Here is an 18,799-nt window from a genome sequence, read left to right on the forward strand (position 1 = left end):
GACTATCAATAGATTCTAGTATCGCAGGATTTCCTTCCGTGTTTTTCACATTACAATTGTTTAATCATCTGTATATGTTATATTATATATTTTTATCATTAAAGAATCCAAGTAGATTCCTCCTAAAAAAATACATGTAGATTAACGGGTATAGCACATGCATGTTGAATACCAACAGTTAACAACAGGGGTTCCCAAGATATAAATCTAGCATCTACTGTAGATAAAACACATTTTAGTAATTTTTGACAGAAAAGAAGGGACTAACGATAAAGTATATATAAAGTACAATTGGATGTTCGGGTACGTTATATTCAATCCTAAATGTTAACAAACATTCATCAGTGTGCAGTTTGTCTTTTGAGTCTCTTTTTGGTCGGTCCTGAATCTTAATGTGTCTGAGTACCTTCATTTCTTGATTTTGCATCGTAAAAAAATTCTTATTAATACTGGCGTTTTTTAATTTGCAGCATGCTTCCTCATGGAGTATGATTCCATGAATTTTGATTCATTTATTTCTCGACTCCCCTCAGTTTTTTATTCTTCATCGAGATGCATAACATGACTTGCGCTCCTTTTCCCAAGCCATTTAGTCTGGTTTGCAATGAATTTATTATCAATCAGATCTGGCTTTATAATTTAAAAAACAAACAAACTTTTCTCTTTCTCCTGAAAACTTAGAGAGAACAGGAAAGTACACCGAGAAAAATGCTTATATATTTATCCTTTTGTGTTCCTTTGCTCGTGCCAGTACTTCGATTGCTCTCTGAATAATCTTTTTTAGGGAAATCTTTGAATAACCTCAGTTCCTTTAGTCTTTGAGTGTCCAACATCAATATTGTTTTCTGGTATGTCATATCAACGCCACCACAGCTCTGAGGTATTGTACACTTTCTAGGGTCTTGATTCCTTGAATAAGAATTCATCGTTGTACTGACCTATTAGTTTCGAACTCTTCATCAGAATACAACACAACATGTGTTCTGTACCTAGTCATTCTGTTGTCCTGCATAATTAGTTTATTGTCGGCAACATTTTCTATAAAAAACATAAATTTTTTGTGTCAGCTATAGTAAATTAAGAATTATATATAGTGTGGCAGGTAGTAGATAGTGAACAGTTTAGAGCATCGTATAGTAGAAAAGGCTCCCGTTCAACATTTCAATGCAATACCAACGATATTTTTTCAGAATATATGAGAAAGATTATATACATAGTAATCTTAGAAACCATATACTTGTGGTATAGTCATATAATCTGAACTAAAATATCAATTGCTATCCAGATATCACAGCCCTCCATATCCATCCATAATTATACAGAGTACTTCATCAAAAAAATTCTTATATTCATAAAACATGGCGCAAGTTGTCGTTACAGAAAAATCACAGATCTCTAGCTTAAATTTGTGCCTACGAATAATAAGGCATATATAGGTCAGTACAGGATATTTACTACCTAAATAATGAGAAACACCTTGGATATATGTCCGCTCAGGTTCCATTTCACACTTGGAACCAAAGTGGTTGCCTTGCTTTTATACTTTCTTGCCGCATTTGCAGCATCTAAGTATTACCATTCATCTGACATTTTAATCGGTACAACTGTTGCTTCTATAGTATATAATTTCCCTGTCCATTATAGTTTTTTTACGGGAATTAGCACATAAGGAAATGTAATAAAACAAATGTAAAACAAAATGATAAGAACTATCAGTTTTCAGATTCATATGTGATTTCAGTTATTTCTTGTAGTCTTGTTCTTTTACAAAGCATTTGTTCTTGAATTGACGTATTGGGAGCAATACATGTTTTTTGCATGTACAGAAGTATTGGTGGACTTGATTGAAAAATATTTCTTTATATAATTGTAGGAGAGCTATTCTAGCTCATTGGAACTCACCTCTCTCAGGGATATTCAAAAGGAAAACGATATAAATTCTGCTTGCTACTATAAATGACAGTAAGTAGTCTGCAACTCTGCATGCACTTAATATTAACTTCTGTATACAATAAATATACACATAGAAGTACTTATACACTATAAAAAAATGCACACATTTCATTTTTTGGCAGTTGTTGATATTACTATGACAACACGCCCCAACTAATCTACATCAGTTTGGTTGAACTTCTTACCCCCTACTGTAACATTTATTTATTCTCATATATTTCAAGAGTCGTAACTATTAGCAAGCATGGCACATTGACTAATTTAGTTCCTTTTAGTGTACTTACTCAATACGGACCACAACATCTCAAATCTTTCAAACCCCATGAGTTTTCTGCATTTCTTCAGTATGTCCAATGTAAGTTACAATGCCAATGACACCTGCTAAATCTACTGGTTAAGTAAATCTTATGGCGCCGCTGATGGAAAGGATTTCACCAATGGTAGAAAATGTGAAGCTTTGTTGTATTATTCCGATATTTTTATAGACCTGTTATATCTTAAAATCTCATCATGTGCAAACAAATTAGTATCTTCTCGCGTTCAACTGGATGCAAATTCAGTGCAGATGTAAACTTAAAAAAATTATCATGTAGAGTGAACCTTTGTAGATCTATGGCCTTAACATCTGAACCATATGTTTCATTACCTTGACCTGTATCATGGTACCCTGAAACAATTACAATGCATCATGAAGAGGGAAAACAAAGAAAAAATAACTTCAATACAAATAGGTAACACAAAATTGATTTTGAAATATAAGAAAAGAAAGGAACGCTAAATTGTGGAGATTATGGAAGACACAAACTGGAAAGAAAGGAGTGTCAGACTTTGAATAGCTCCTGGTTGCCGTACATTATGTAAGCAACATGAACTTTGTATTCTAATAATGTGATTGAAAAAGCCATATGAGAAATCGCTAGAAAAAGTATTGGAAGCTCTTTGATGCACGGGAGGCTTTTAGATGTTGATCTTGTTTGTACAGTCAATATGTTTAATTTCCAATATCACACGATTGCCAAAGTTGTGCCCTCCTCCAACCCAATCACCATGTACTACTGATATCCTAAAATTGTACGTGATAAGATTTGGGCTTCAATTGGAATCTACCCAATAAAGACCTAATTAGGATGTATTGGAGCAGAACACCATCAAAGGACACGTCAATAATCAATGGAATCGGAAACAAAAAGGAAAGTTATCGTAAACACACGAAGAAAATTTTATACACAAAAGCGAGAGAAACGAACCAGCTGATATATATGATGGAAACAAATTTGAGGCAAGACAGCGGTTGACCATGCCAGATCCCATCAAAGGACACGTCAATAATCAATGGAATCAGAAACGAAAAGGAAAGTTATCGTAAACACACGAAGAAAATTTTCTGCACAAAAGCGAGAGAAACGAACCAGCTGATATAGATGATGGAAACAAATTTGACGCAATACACCGGTTGACCATGCCAGATCCATGCCCTAACTTGTTTCAATCAGTTTGAGGGAGACCATGGAATTCCTTCCCATTGGGTAAATCAAGATCTCCTAGAAATTGTACGTGAGAAAACAACGTGAACCTGATTTAGATGATGCAAATAAATTTGAGGCAGTAAGCCCCTTGATCATGCCAGATCCATGCCCTATGAAATTGTACGTTAGAAAACAATATGAGAAACGAACCTGATCTGGAAGAAGAAAAAAAATTTGAGGCAGTAATCCCTTTGAGGAAATACACCGGTTGACCATGCCAGATCCATGCCCTAACTTGTTTCAATCAGTTTGAGGGAGACCATGGAATTCCTTCCTATTGGGTAAATCAAGATCTCCTAGAAATTGTACGTGAGAAAACAACGTGAGAAACGAACCTGATTTAGATGATGCAAATAAATTTGAGGCAGTAAGCCCCTTGATCATGCCAGATCCATGCCCTATCAAGAAATTGTACGTGAGAAAACAATATGAGAAACGAACCTGATTTGGAAGAAGAAAACAAATTTGAGGCAGTAATCCCCTTGACCATGGCAGATCCATCCATGCCCTAACTTGTTTGCATCAGTTTGATCGGTGCATTAGTTTCCATACGGGGAGAGAGAAAGATGAGTCCATGGGAGAGATGTGGGACGGTGGAATATTTCCATCGTGAGGAGAGAGAAGAATATGGAGGAGGGATCGGTTGGATATCTACATGGAATGAGATGGCAGTTAAGATTCTCTTTTCCACAAATTTGAGAATGATACGTGAGCCTGCAAAGGGAAACAAATCTGAGAGGGTTGTACTGGTTGCTGTCACCGTGAAAACATGGCCCCACCGGATAAATGTCTTGTATTTTTAATTAAATATAGATATTTTGTAGGCAGATCTAAACCGTAATAACTTGGCCCCACAAGATTAACGGTCCTTAATTACTGATTAACGTGGGAATTTTTAGGGAGTCTGTAATTAGTAGAGGTATAGATAGATAGATAGATAGATAGATAGATGGATAGATATAGATATAGATAGATAGATAGATAGATAGATAGATGTCTATCTAAGTGTGAGTTCTTTAGTAATATGATTAATTGAACCTAAATTTATCATGAACTTAGTACCTTATAGTATCTTGCTTGTTTATGTTTGATTGTAGATAGATGGCCCGTGTTGTTGTTCCGTTGAATTTTAATGTGTTCCTTGAGAAAGCAAAGTTGAAAGATGATGGTAGCAATTACACGGACTGGGTCCGTAACTTGAGAATTATCCTCATTGCTGCACAAAAGAATTACGTCCTGGAAGCACCGCTGGGTGCCAGGCCTGCTGCTGGAGCAACACCAGATGTTATGAACGTCTGGCAGAGCAAAGCTGATGACTACTCGATAGTTCAGTGTGCCATGCTTTACGGCTTAGAATCGGGACTTCAACGACGTTTTGAACGTCATGGAGCATATGAGATGTTCCAGGAGTTGAAGTTAATATTTCAAGCAAATGCTCGGATTGAGAGATATGAAGTCTCCAATAAGTTCTATAGCTGCAAGATGGAGGAGAACAGTTCTGTCAGTGAGCATATACTCAAAATGTCTGGGTATAATAATCACTTGATTCAATTGGGAGTTAATCTTCCGGATGATTGCGTCATTGACAGAATTCTCCAATCACTGCCAGCAAGCTACAAGAGCTTCGTGATGAACTATAATATGCAAGGGATGAACAAGACTATTCCCGAGCTCTTCGCAATGCTGAAAGCTGCGGAGGTAGAAATCAAGAAGGAGCATCAAGTGTTGATGGTTAACAAGACCACTAGTTTCAAGAAAAAGGGCAAAGGGAAGAAGAAGGGGAACTTCAAGAAGAACGGCAAGCAAGTTGCTGCTCAAGAGAAGAAACCCAAGTCTGTACCTAAGCCTGAAACTAAGTGCTTCTACTGCAAGCAGACTGGTCACTGGAAGCGGAACTGCCCCAAGTATTTGGCAGATAAGAAGGATGGCAAGGTGAACAAAGGTATATGTGATATACATGTTATTGATGTGTACCTTACTAGAGCTCGCAGTAGCACCTGGGTATTTGATACTGGTTCTGTTGCTAATATTTGCAACTCGAAACAGGGACTACGGAATAAGCGGGCATTGGCAAAGGACGAGGTGACGATGCGCGTGGGAAACGGTTCCAAAGTCAATGTGATCGCGGTCGGCACGCTACCTCTACATCTACCTTCGGGATTAATATTAGGCCTAAATAATTGTTATTTGGTGCCAGCGTTGAGCATGAACATTATATCTGGATCTTGTTTAATGCGAGACGGTTATTCATTTAAATCAGAGAATAATGGTTGTTCTATTTATATGAGTAATATCTTTTATGGTCATGCACCCTTGAAGAGTGGTCTATTTTTATTGAATATCGATAGTAGTAATACACATATTCATAATGTTGAAGCCAAAAGATGCAGAGTTGATAATGAAAGTGCAACTTATTTGTGGCATTGTCGTTTAGGTCATATCGGTGTAAAGCGCATGAAGAAACTCCATACTGATGGACTTTTGGAACCACTTGATTATGAATCACTTGGTACTTGCGAACCGTGCCTCATGGGCAAGATGACTAAAACACCGTTCTCCGGTACTATGGAGAGAGCAACAGATTTGTTGGAAATCATACATACCGATGTATGTGGTCCGATGAATATTGAGGCTCGTGGCGGATATCGTTATTTTCTCACCTTCACAGATGATTTAAGCAGATATGGATATATCTACTTAATGAAACATAAGTCTGAAACATTTGAAAAGTTCAAAGAATTTCAGAGTGAAGTTGAAAATCATCATAACAAGAAAATAAAATTCCTACGATCTGATCGTGGAGAATATTTGAGTTACGAGTTTGGTGTACATTTGAAAAAATGCGGAATAGTTTCGCAACTCACGCCACTCGGAACACCACAGCATAATGGTGTGTCCGAATGTCGTAATCATACTTTACTTGATATGGTGCGATCTATGATGTCTCTTACTGATTTACCGCTATCGTTTTGGGGTTATGCTCTAGAGACAGCCGCATTCACGTTAAATAGGGCACCATCAAAATCCGTTGAGACGACGCCTTATGAACTGTGGTTTGGCAAGAAACCAAAGTTGTCATTTCTAAAAGTTTGGGGTTGCGATGCTTATGTGAAAAAGCTTCAACCTGATAAGCTCGAACCCAAATCGGAGAAATGTGTCTTCATAGGATATCCAAAGGAAACTATTGGATACACCTTCTATCACAGATCCGAAGGCAAGACTTTTGTTGCTAAATTCGGAAACTTTCTAGAGAAGGAGTTTCTCTCGAAAAAAGTGAGTGGGAGGAAAGTAGAACTTGATGAGGTAACTGTACCTGGTCCCTTATTGAAAAGTAGTACATCACAGAAACCAGTTTCTATGACACCTACACCAATTAGTGAGGAAGCTAATGATGATGATCATGAAACTTCATAACAAGATACCACTGAACCTCGTAGATCAACTAGAGTAAGATCCGCACCAGAGTGGTACGGTAATCCTGTTCTGGAAGTCATGCTACTAGATCATGATGAACCTACGAACTATGGAGAAGCGATGGTGAGCCCAAATTCCGCAAAATGGCTTGAAGCCATGAAATCTGAGATGGGATCCATGTATGAGAACAAAGTATGGACTTTGGTTGACTTGCCCAATGATCGGCAAGCAATTGAGAATAAATGGATCTTCAAGAAGAAGACTGACGCTGACGGTAATGTTACTGTCTACAAAGCTCGACTTGTCGCAAAAGGTTTTCGACAAGTTCAAGGGATTGACTACGATGAGACCGTCTCACCCGTAGCGATGCTTAAGTCTGTCCGAATCATGTTAGCAATTGCCGCATTTTATGATTATGAAATTTGGCAGATGGATGTCAAAACTGCATTCCTGAATGGATTTCTGGAAGAAGAGTTGTATATGATGCAGCCAGAAGGTTTTGTTGATCCAAAGGGAGCTAACAAAGTGTGCAAGCTCCAGCGATCCATTTATGGACTGGTGCAAGCCTCTCGGAGTTGGAATAAACGCTTTGATAGTGTGATCAAAGCATTTGGTTTTGTACAGACTTTTGGAGAAGCCTGTATTTACAAGAAAGTGAGTGGGAGCTCTATAGCATTTCTGATATTATATGTAGATGACATATTACTAATCGGAAATGATATAGAATTTCTGGATAGCATAAAGGGATACTTGAATAAGATTTTTTCAATGAAAGACCTCGGTGAAGCTGCTTACATATTGGGCATTAAGATCTATAGAGATAGATCAAGACGCTTAATTGGACTTTCACAAAGCACATACCTTGACAAAATTTTGAAGAAGTTCAAAATGGATCAAGCAAAGAAAGGATTCTTGCCTGTATTACAAGCTGTGAAATTGAGTAAGACTCAATGCCCGACCAATGCAGAAGATAGAGAGAAAATGAAAGATGTTCCCTATGCTTCAGCCATAGGATCTATCATGTATGCAATGCTGTGTACTAGACCTGATGTGTGTCTTGCTATAAGTCTAGCAGGCAGGTACCAAAGTAATCCAGGAGTGGATCACTGGACAGCGGTCAAGAACATCCTGAAATACCTGAAAAGGACTAAGGATATGTTTCTCATATATGGAGGTGACAAAGAGCTCATCGTAAATGGTTACGTTGATGCAAGCTTTGACACTGATCCGGATGATTCTAAATCGCAAACCGGATACGTGTTTACATTAAACGGTGGAGCTGTCAGTTGGTGTAGTTCTAAACAAAGCGTTGTGGCAGGATCTACATGTGAAGCGGAGTACATAGCTACTTCGGAAGCAGCAAACGAAGGAGTCTGGATGAAGGAGTTCATATCCGATCTAAGTGTCATACCTAGTGCATCGGGTCCAATGAAAATATTTTGTGACAATACTGGTGCAATTGCCTTGGCAAAGGAATCCAGATTTCACAAGAGAACCAAGCACATCAAGAGACGCTTCAATTCCATCAGGGATCTAGTCCAGGTGGGAGACATAGAGATTTGCAAGATACATACGGATCTGAATCTTGCAGACCCGTTGACTAAGCCTCTTCCACGAGCAAAACATGATCAGCACCAAAGCTCCATGGGTGTTAGAATCGTTACTGTGTAATCTAGATTATTGACTCTAGTGCAAGTGGGAGACTGAAGGAAATATGCCCTAGAGGCAATAATAATGTTATTATTTTATTTCCTTATATCATGATAAATGTTTATTATTCATACTAAAATTGTATTATCCGGAAACATAATACTTGTGTGAATACATAGACAAACTAAACGTCACTAGTATGCCTCTACTTGACTAGCTCGTTAATCAAAGATGGTTATGTTTCCTAACCATAGACATATGTTGTCATTTGATTAACAGGATCACATTATTAGGAGAATGATGTGATTGACATGACCCATTTCATTAGCTTAGCACCCGATCGTTTAGTATGTTGATATTGCTTTCTTCATGACTTATACATGTTCCTATGACTATGAGATTATGCAACTTCCGTTTGCCGGAGGAACACTTTGTGTGCTACCAAATGTCACAACGTAACTGGGTGATTATAAAGGAGCTCTACAGGTGTCTCCAAAGGTAAATGTTGGGTTGGCGTATTTCGAGATTAGGATTTGTCACTCCGATTGTCGGAGAGGTATCTCTGGGCCCTCTCGGTAATTCACATCACATAAGCCTTGCAAGCATTGCAACTAATGAGTTAGTTGCGAGATGATGTATTACGAAACGAGTAAAGAGACTTTCCGGTAACGAGATTGAACTAGGTATTGAGATACCGACGATCGAATCTCGGGCAAGTAACATACCGATGACAAAGGGAACAACGTATGTTGTTATGCGGTCTGACCGATAAAGATCTTCGTAGAATATGTGGGAGCCAATATGAGCATCCAGGTTCCGCTATTGGTTATTGATCGAAGACGTGTCTCGGTCATGTCTACATTGTTCTCGAACCCGTAGGGTCCGCACGCTTAAGGTTTCGATGACAGTTATATTATTAGTTTATGAGTTTTGATGTACCAAAGTTAGTTCGGAGTGCCGGATCTAATCACGGACATAACGAGGAGTCTCGAAATGGTCGAGACATAAAGATTGATATATTGGATGGCTATATTCGGACACCGGAAGTGTTCCGGGTGATTTCGGAGAAAACCGGAGAGCCAGAGGGTTACCGGAACCCCCCCGGGAGAAGTAATGGACCATATGGGCCTTAGTGGAGAGAGAGAGGGGCAGCCAGGGTGGGCCACGCGCCTCCTCCCCCCTGGTCCGAATTGGACTAGGAGAGGGGGAGCGGCGCCCCCCTTTCCTTCTCCCTCCCCACTTCCTTCCCCCTCCTAGTAGGAGTCCTACTCCTACTAGGAGGAGGACTCCTCCTTGGCGCGCCATAGGGCCGGCCGGCCTCCTCCCCTTGCTCCTTTATATACGGGGGCAGGGGGCACCCCTAGACACACAAGTTGATCCACGTGATCGTTTTCTTAGCCGTGTGCGGTGCCCCCTTCCACCATAATCCTCGATAGTATTGTAGTGGTGCTTAGGCGAAGCCCTGCGACAGTTGAACATCAAGATCGTCACCACGCCGTCGTGCTGACGGAACTCTTCCCCGACACTTTGCTGGATCGGAGTCCGGGGATCGTCATCGAGCTGAACGTGTGCTAGAACTCGGAGGTGCCGTACGTTCGGTGCTTGGATCGGTCGGATCGGGAAGACGTACAACTACTTCCTCTACGTTGTGTCAACACTTCCGTTGCTGGTCTACGAGGGTACGTAGACAACACTCTCCCCTCTCGTTGCTATGCATCATCATGATCTTGTGTGTGCCTAGGAATTTTTTTGAAATTATTGCGTTCCCCAACAGAGGACACCAGGAAGACCTACGAGGGGCAGCATCACTCGAAACCCTGTGAGGAGCGGGCAACAAGCGACGGGATCCTCTGGATCCGGACGGGAACGGGACACCGGCGAGCGGGGTCCAGCGAGGAACTCGATCGGCGGCGATGGCGAGTCCTGGCGCGAGCGAAGGGCATGGGGGCGGCGCTGGTCCTCTCCTCCAGCGAAGCAAGACGACGGCGAGCGGGCGACCATCGGCGATGCAGGGGAGTCCTGCTGGCTTGGTGTCGCGACAAACGAGCGAGGACGGTGGGAACGAGGTCGGTCTCAGGAGGAAGGAGGTCATGGCAGAGGAGGGCGGCGTGGAGTAGAGGCACGGTGACGGAGGTAGCCCGCGAGGTCCCTGGCGGGGAGGCAGTGGAGGTCGCCGCGGGCAGTGATGCTGACGACGGGGAGGTCTCGTGGTGCGGGAACAAGGAAGGGCGAGGAGAGGGGCAACGGGGTCTGGAGGAGGACGAGGCCGGCGCTGGTCATGCGAGAGAGAGAGATGGGATCAAGGGAGAGATGGCGCTGAGGGAGGAGGGGATCGAGCCAGAGGCTCTGGCGGCGCAAGAGAGCGAAGGTGAGGGAGAGAGCGAGGGTTCGGTCGGGCCTATTGGTCGCTAGGGTTAGAGCCGGTGCGGGCTGCGGGAGATGGGCCTAGGGAGGCCGGTGGCGGGGCCTTGGTGCCAAATAGGTGGGGAGAGGAAAAAATCAGGAGCCTACTGGGCTGTTGGGCTCCTCTCTCCTCTCTTTCTTCTTTAACTGAAAAGAAATAGAGAGAAAGGAAAAAGAAGGTGGGTAGGGAAAAGAATTAGGGCACAAGGGTAATATTTCTGGACTCACAAAAATGTGAGGAATTTAAGTAAAACGGCAAGGGGATTTTTGGAGAAAAAAGATTCGCACATGTTGAATGTAATTCGACATGTTTGAATTTTGCAGCCCATTCTAAAAGACTCAAAATGGGCTGAGATTTAAGAGGAGCCTCGATAAAAGAGATGAGAAAAAATATTGGCAAGGTTTGAAGGTCAAACTCGAAGAGGAAAAGAAATGGAAAATACTTTGCACTTGTGTTATGGTTGATTCCATAAGGATGGAATATTTATTATAGCTCCCTAAAAATATTGGGAGGATATATGTTATAAAGAGAAAATCACCATGTGCATTTCCCTCGATTTAAATGGATCGAAGATCCATACAATTTATTTATAAAAGTTATAAGATTAATGATATGATGGATGATGACATGATGCGATGCAAGAGGTGACATGATGAAATGCAACCCACAAGCAAATGACATGGCAACATCAGCGAATAACTGGAAGACACCTGGCGCAACGGTCTCGGGGCATCACAGTGGGTGACACATGTCGCACGAATGAGAAGGGTCAGGGGCACGTTCGTCCATTTTCCTTAGACGAGCGGTTTTTCACCTCGGCTATAAATACCCCTCACCATCCTCAGACTGTTTTTACTCCGCTCGACCTCACTCCCTCACTACAGCTCTCAAAACCTAGCGCCGCCGCTACTTCCATCGTCGCCGGTGAGGAAGAGCTTCGCTGCCTCGACCTCGTTAACATCGTACTCGCGCCGGCCACGGATTTCTCCACTCCGCCGCCGTCGTAGCTGTCTTCCTCTGCCAAGTTAGGGAGGGAAGATCTGAACTGACGAGCTTCAAATCTACTATTCACAGTTCGTCGTGTTCTTCATCAAGGGTAATTAAAAGTCATTTTTACTGCCTTTGTTGATTCCTTTGATTACTACAAATCTTCAAAAGGTGTTTATTCTTCAATCTTCATTCTGTAAACACCTTACACAAACATCTGTTCTTGATATGTTTCCCTAAGCAATATTTTTCTTCAAGATTCCTCAATTGTGTGGATTTCCAATGTATACAACTCTGGAACCTAAGTAAAAGAATGCTTAGTGAAATTCCTCGAGACACATCTGGTCAAATTCCTCAAACTTTTTCTTTTTGCAAAAACTTCTGAGAACGCATATGACCTCTCCAAATTCTTCGCACCTATACTATGTTCACAGGTACACATGTCCGCTGTTGAATCACTAGGTTCTCATCAACTTAACTCATTTGCAGCGTTCCTCGAAGAAAAGTTACATACCTCATCAGAGAACTCAATTGTTCAGAATCCTCAGCTGAAGAAAATGGCTGATGGCAAGAAACCTCAGAAGGGAGGGAAGAAGTTGGAAGTTAACAATGCTTTTGAGATACATGAAGACATCTATGCAGGGTACTGCACTCCTCCTCATGAAACAAAGACTGAGCGTAAAGTGCGCATTCAGAGGATAGAGAGGAGATGGGCCAGAGAATGGAGGGAATATCGCTATAAGCGTAAAGTAGCTGATCCCTCTAGCATCAGAAGAGGTGAGGAATTTCCTGCTAAATGGGCCAAGCGTCAAGCGAAATTGGCCAAAATGGACAAAGAGGCAGTGAAGAAATTTAATGAGAATTCTGCTGCTTCTACTGAGGCTTCTGCTAGCAAGCCCAAAACATCTATGCAAAAGAAGCCAGCTCGCAAGCCCAGTTCTTCACCAATGCCCTCACGGCCCAACTCATCAATGCCCTCATGGCCAATTCCTCAAGCTGCTCCAGTTCCTCAAGTTGCAAAACCCTCTGCTCCTTCGGCAAAGTCCTCAGCACCTGTGCATCTTGCCTCGTGTCAAATGACCACAGGAAAATCCATTGCCTCAGGAGCCTTTGCAGGTTCTTTAGCTCCTCTGAATTCCTCAACAGGCTCCACTCTGCTGAAGACCAAGGCTACTGCTGGACGAGGCTCTAGACCTAGTCCTCACAAGAAGCAAGTCGCCTTCCAAGTACCGTCCAATGATGACGAAGTTGGTGATGAAGAACTTGAAGAAATCATCAGGGACAGACAACAAAGGGCCGCTAGAGCCAAAGGAAGTGAAATTCCTCTCCTACTGGATCCAAAGTTGATCCTTGAGTACATTGATCTCTGGCACAAGGACCCCAACACTCCTATGCTAGACTTCAAGATGACTCCTGGCCAAAGTCACATGCTGACCGCCTTCATTGGCGAACAAAAAATGGAAATATGAGAAGGCCAGGCAGCTGAAGAAAGCTCAATACAAGAAGGAGCGACTTCTGAAAAAGAACATTGTGAAAATGACCACTGATTAACTCACTGTTGCTCAGACTGAGATAAAAAACCTCAGTGATGAATTTGACACCTACCATGTAGACTGGCTAGGAGCCAAAGTCAGATTTGTCAAATTGGCGAGAGGATTTTCTTCAAATGTCGCTCCAACGCACATTGAAATTCCTCAGGGTGAAGCATCTGCTCAACCCACTGAAGATCATGCCAGCACCGCTGATGAAGATCAGGCTGCTGATGAAAATGAGAGTAGCAGGGCTGATGCATCTATTCCATCCGCTAATGAAATTACCAGGGCAACCGCTAGTGTTGCGCCTGAAGAACAAGCCAAGCCAGCTGAGGCATCAACCACCGAGCCTGAAGAAACTGAACAAACTAGGCCAACTGCATCAGTTGTGCCTGAGGTAAATGAACCAATTTCCTCTGCTCCTCCTGCACCAACACCAAGTCCAGTTCTTCCTTCTGCATCAGAAGCGAAGAAAACCAAAGCTGCGGAGCGAGCAGCAGTGAAGAAGAGGAAAGCATCTGCTTCATCAGATTCTTCAGCACCGAAGAAGATGAAGACATTGACAAGCTCTTTTGAGAATCCCATTGATGTTGCTGTCTCCAGTATGCCATCAAAGGAACTCGTTCCTTTTGGAGAATATTATGAGATCCCAAGCGGATCTGGTGAAGATGTTCCTTCTGCTGCTTCTTCAGAGCAGTTGGACGAAGAAATTGACGCGGATAATATCTCTTCAACTCCAGTTGTTTCATCGCCAGTGCCTCATTTCATAGCTGAAGAGGCAGGCGTTGAAGAATTAAGTGAAGAAGATGAAGATGTGGACATTGAAAGCACCACTCCTGTGATGAATGATGACTTTTGGGAAAGTCAGCACCCCAACTCTCCATTGTTCACGTCACTACAACAAATTCCTCAGTCCCAAGTGCACACTGAAGTTCAAATGGGCTCTAACGAACCTCACACCACTCCTTCCATTCCTGAAGAAATTCCAGCCACTAGTGCTGATGAAAATGCTGCTGAAGAAAAGAAGACCCAGGCTGCAACTGTAGTTGAAACTGAAATTCCTCAGCCTGTGGTGCCGGAGAATGTGATTCCTGAGCCTCTAATGACTTTGACTGATACTCCTCAGCCCAAGCCGAAGAATCCCTTCTCTAAGAAGCAAAACTTCAAGGTTGATGACTTCTTCCACGAGCATGTATTCTTCACAGACTACAATCCCTATGACTCTGCTCGCCCACGAAGGAAGCGTTTCTGGACCGTAAGCCAAGCCAACTTCTATTCTTCACTGCTTTTTAATAAGGACAAAGTCTTTGACCATGAGCATATTCCTCATGTGGACATGGAATCGCTGCCTTGCTTCACACCAGTTCTCAACGTTCTTCACGACGCTGGATTGCTCAACTTCTGCACCGCTATCTGTGATTGGAATGAAGAGCTCATTCTTCAGTTCTATGCGACGCTGCACATCACAGGAAATGCTGAAGATGTGAACTCTTGGGTGTTGGACTGGATGACAGAAAACACTCACTTCAAAGCACCGGCCTCTGAATTGCTTCATGCCCTGCCTGTCAGTCCTCCCCTTGAAGGTGCTCGTTGTATATATCATGAACCTGAACTCACTGATCACTATATGCAAGTGTTGATGAAGCCACTGAAGCCCGGTCAAGCTCCAAGGACCAAATTCCTCGTGAAGGAATTACTATATGTGCCACGGACTATCTATCGCATTCTGACCAAGACATTGAGTCCAATCAAGGGCCACGACTCGAATGAAGAAGGGGTCGTTGGCATAATGAAGAATCTTCTGTTCAACATCATTCATGGCGTTCCTGTCAACTGCCATGATTTCTTCATGAGGACTCTGGCCAATATTGCATTGTCCCCTTTTGAATTGAAGCCTTACGCTCCTTGGATTATGAGATTCCTCAGAACAAGGTCTTCAATCAATTACAAGGCTGACTTTCAGAAACATCTCAGCTACTTGCCCCCCATTGAAGTCCTCAAGCGGACATTTTCCTCAGCTGATGAAAGGGGCAAGGCTACTGTTGTTATTGATGAAGGCATTCGTCCATTGGATGGTCAGTTTCGCAAAGCTGCATCTTACTCCACCAATGATGACTCTGCCACTCATGACTCTGCCGCCAATGCCTCGAAGCAAAATCCTCAAGGCACAGCTCCAAGGGTGATGACTGATCATGAGCTTCTCCTCAGTCTTCACCAGAAGGTCGATCACAACCACAAATGGGTAAGCGTCAGTTTGGTTCAATTCTTCACAACATGACTGCTACGCACAATTTAGTGAAGAAGAACCACTACTACCTCCATGAAGTATTCAATCGCACCTGGGCTGTTCTGTCTCATCTTTATGGTGAAGAAGATCTGAATCAGATGGGCTTCAAGCAGGACTTTGACTGGTCTCAGCCACCGTCGAAGAAATTCAAGAAAGTCAAAGTTACTTCTTTGGTAGCCAGCTCATATTCTTCATCTCGTGAGACTGATGAGCATGAAGATTTGGACGACACTGCGGCAGGCCCTACTTCAACAACCAACCTCAACAACGCTGGCGCTCCTCCATCATCTTCGTGATATTCTTCAGGGGCGTTAGTCCTCATTTTTCGTTCCTTTTGGTCATTCGATGACAAAGGGGGAGAAATTTGAGTTAGTCTTGAAGCGGGTCTCTCTCTATATGGGCGTTTTTTTTTCTAAGTTACAACTCTCGTTCTTCTGAAGACTTTATTGGATCGAGTTGTAAACTTAAACCCGATGGTGGTCTGATACTTTTGCTGTGTTCTTCTGCATGCTATTTCCTCATATATGTTAATGCATGCATGCTGAATTACATCAGTCTCCATATTTCATCCTGCATTTCAAATTCTTCATATCATATGTTAAATGCATGTATGAATTACAAGATATAGGGGGAGATCTCCATGATTCTACTCTTCAAATGTGCATTGCTTCAAAAGCAAATTCCTCACTATGCACATCTTCAGGGGGAGTTCTTCTATATCTTGTAGTCAAACTCCTCAATATTAGTACTTACACTTCATATGTTTATCCCCGTTGAAAACTTAACCTATATTGTCATCAATCACCAACAAGGGGGAGATTGTAAGTGCATCTAGTGCCCCTTAGTGATTTTGGTGTATTGAAGACTTATAGGTTAAGGGACTAATGCGTTTGTGAGTGTACATAGGTCTATAAGTCTATGAGGAGTTTGATATTTACAGATAATGTCGACCCCTAAAAATGAATGTCTTCAACTGAAGACTTTGGATTTCTGAAGACTTTGAAAGTGAAGAAATTGGTGTGACCGTGAAGACTCTATATTCATGCGATTAATATGAAGCGTGAAGACTTTGCGTTCGTAGTTTCGTCTTTCTCTTTATTGAGTCATAGGAAACACCGTACTGTTAAAGGGGGTAGAGGAAAAACTAAGGAAAAGTTTCCAAGTGATGCTCATCTCAAAATCCTACACCTACCAATCCTTTCGATTGAAGCCATTGGAAATCTCATGCAGTTCAGTCAATTTTAGTGACAGAGACGAAGTTCTTCTGGTATCTGAGGAATTTGTCCTGAGGAGTTAGGAATTCGCCAGTGCGGATTGCCTACAAGTGAGGATCATGATAGCCCTAAGGAATTTGGGCCTCAAATTTCTGACTGTTGATGTGCCACGCGCCAGCTGTTCCAAAATATCTACCCACCTAATGGTCATATCATTGAAGGGCATTTATGCCTTATCATGTCAGGCTGCTCCCTAGGCTATAAATAGCCGCCCCTACAACCACTAGCTGGTTGGCTGCTCCAAGAGAAACTGACACTTGTCATTGAGAGCATCCCATCCTCCGAGGACTTTGAGCGAAAATCATCAAGTGAGGAAAACCCAAACCCAAACACCTACAAACCCAAAGTGATTGAGCATCACTGAAGAGATTGATCCTGCGTGGATCCGACGCTTGTTACCTTTGAAGACTGTGCATCTTCTATACGGTTAGGCATCATGGTCTAGAGCATCCAAGTGGAAATTGTGGATCGTCGAGTGACCGAGTTTGTGAAGGTTTGGAAGTCACCTGAAGACTTACCATGAATGATTGGGCGAGGTCTGTGTGACCTTAGCTCAAGGAGAATGTGATGAGGACTATGTGTCCTCAGGTTTAAATACCTAGCCGCTACAATCAGATGTACAACTGTCACAGCAGTTGGAACTGGTCTACCAAATCACTGTTTTCACCGAGCCTACTGGTTCCATTTCCTCAACCCTTCCATTTTCTCATTACTGTGTTGTGTGCTTGTTCATATCTGTTTGAAGATTTTGACTGGAGATTTTCTCAATTTCTTTAGTTCAATTTTTTTAGTCTGTTTGTCTTCATCTTGTTTATCCTATGCTTACGCTTTCTGTACTCTGTGTTTGTTTTCATTTCATCATGATGTCTATGCTTATGTTATGTTATGACTGCATCTGAGTACTTATTCCGCTGCAAGTAGTTCTTCGCTAAGGAATTTCCTCACCCTAAAATTCCTTAGTGAAGAATTCTTAAAATCGCCTATTCACCCCCCCTCTAGTTGGCTTAACGCACTTTCACAGCCGTGATGGGCCGCCGCGTCACGCGAGGCCGCCAGCTCGGAGAAGAGGCCGAGTGTCGTGCCGATGTCAGAGTAGGGCGGCGACGGCCGGCGCTGGGCGACGGGCAGGCACACGCGGACGACGGTCGTGAGGGGCCGCGTGTTGCTCGAGGCCGCCGAGTCGGTGAAGAAGTCAGCCGGTCTTGGAGTAGAGGCGCACGGGATAGACGGCTGCGGCGGGCGACGCAAACCGATCTTAGATCAGAAAACTAAAAAGTAAACACCGATCAAAGCAACCGGCGAGAGAGAGAGAGAAAACCCAGATCAAGAGATCGGGAAAAAGACTCTCTAGGACAGTCGGTCAACACGGCCAGTGGACGAACCCTAGGTACATGCGGCGCGGCCCCCGGCGGCGGTCATGGAGGCCGACCGCCGCGAGGGCAGCGCGGAGCGGAAGCGACGGTGCGGCGGCTAGGGTTGATCGGTTAGGCTGGTACCATGTTAGAAGGGATATAGAGGGTTTGATGGAATTGATGATTATATTGTTTGAGCCTCGTGGGCATATATATATATATAGGAATACAATGATCAATTTGAAGTACAGAACAAGGCAGGAATAAATCCTAATCCATCATATACTTCCTAATAAACATTATACTCAACACCTTTCATCCACTTCCACATCATTTCTGATATTAATTAGAGATTGCCTTTTTAGATTCGTGTGTTCATCATGTAAATGCTTTACACGGGATCATCTTTCCGGAATGTAT

The sequence above is a fragment of the Triticum urartu genome, chromosome 6 (genome assembly GCF_003073215.2).
Source record: "Triticum urartu cultivar G1812 chromosome 6, Tu2.1, whole genome shotgun sequence".
Lineage (NCBI taxonomy): Eukaryota > Viridiplantae > Streptophyta > Magnoliopsida > Poales > Poaceae > Triticum > Triticum urartu.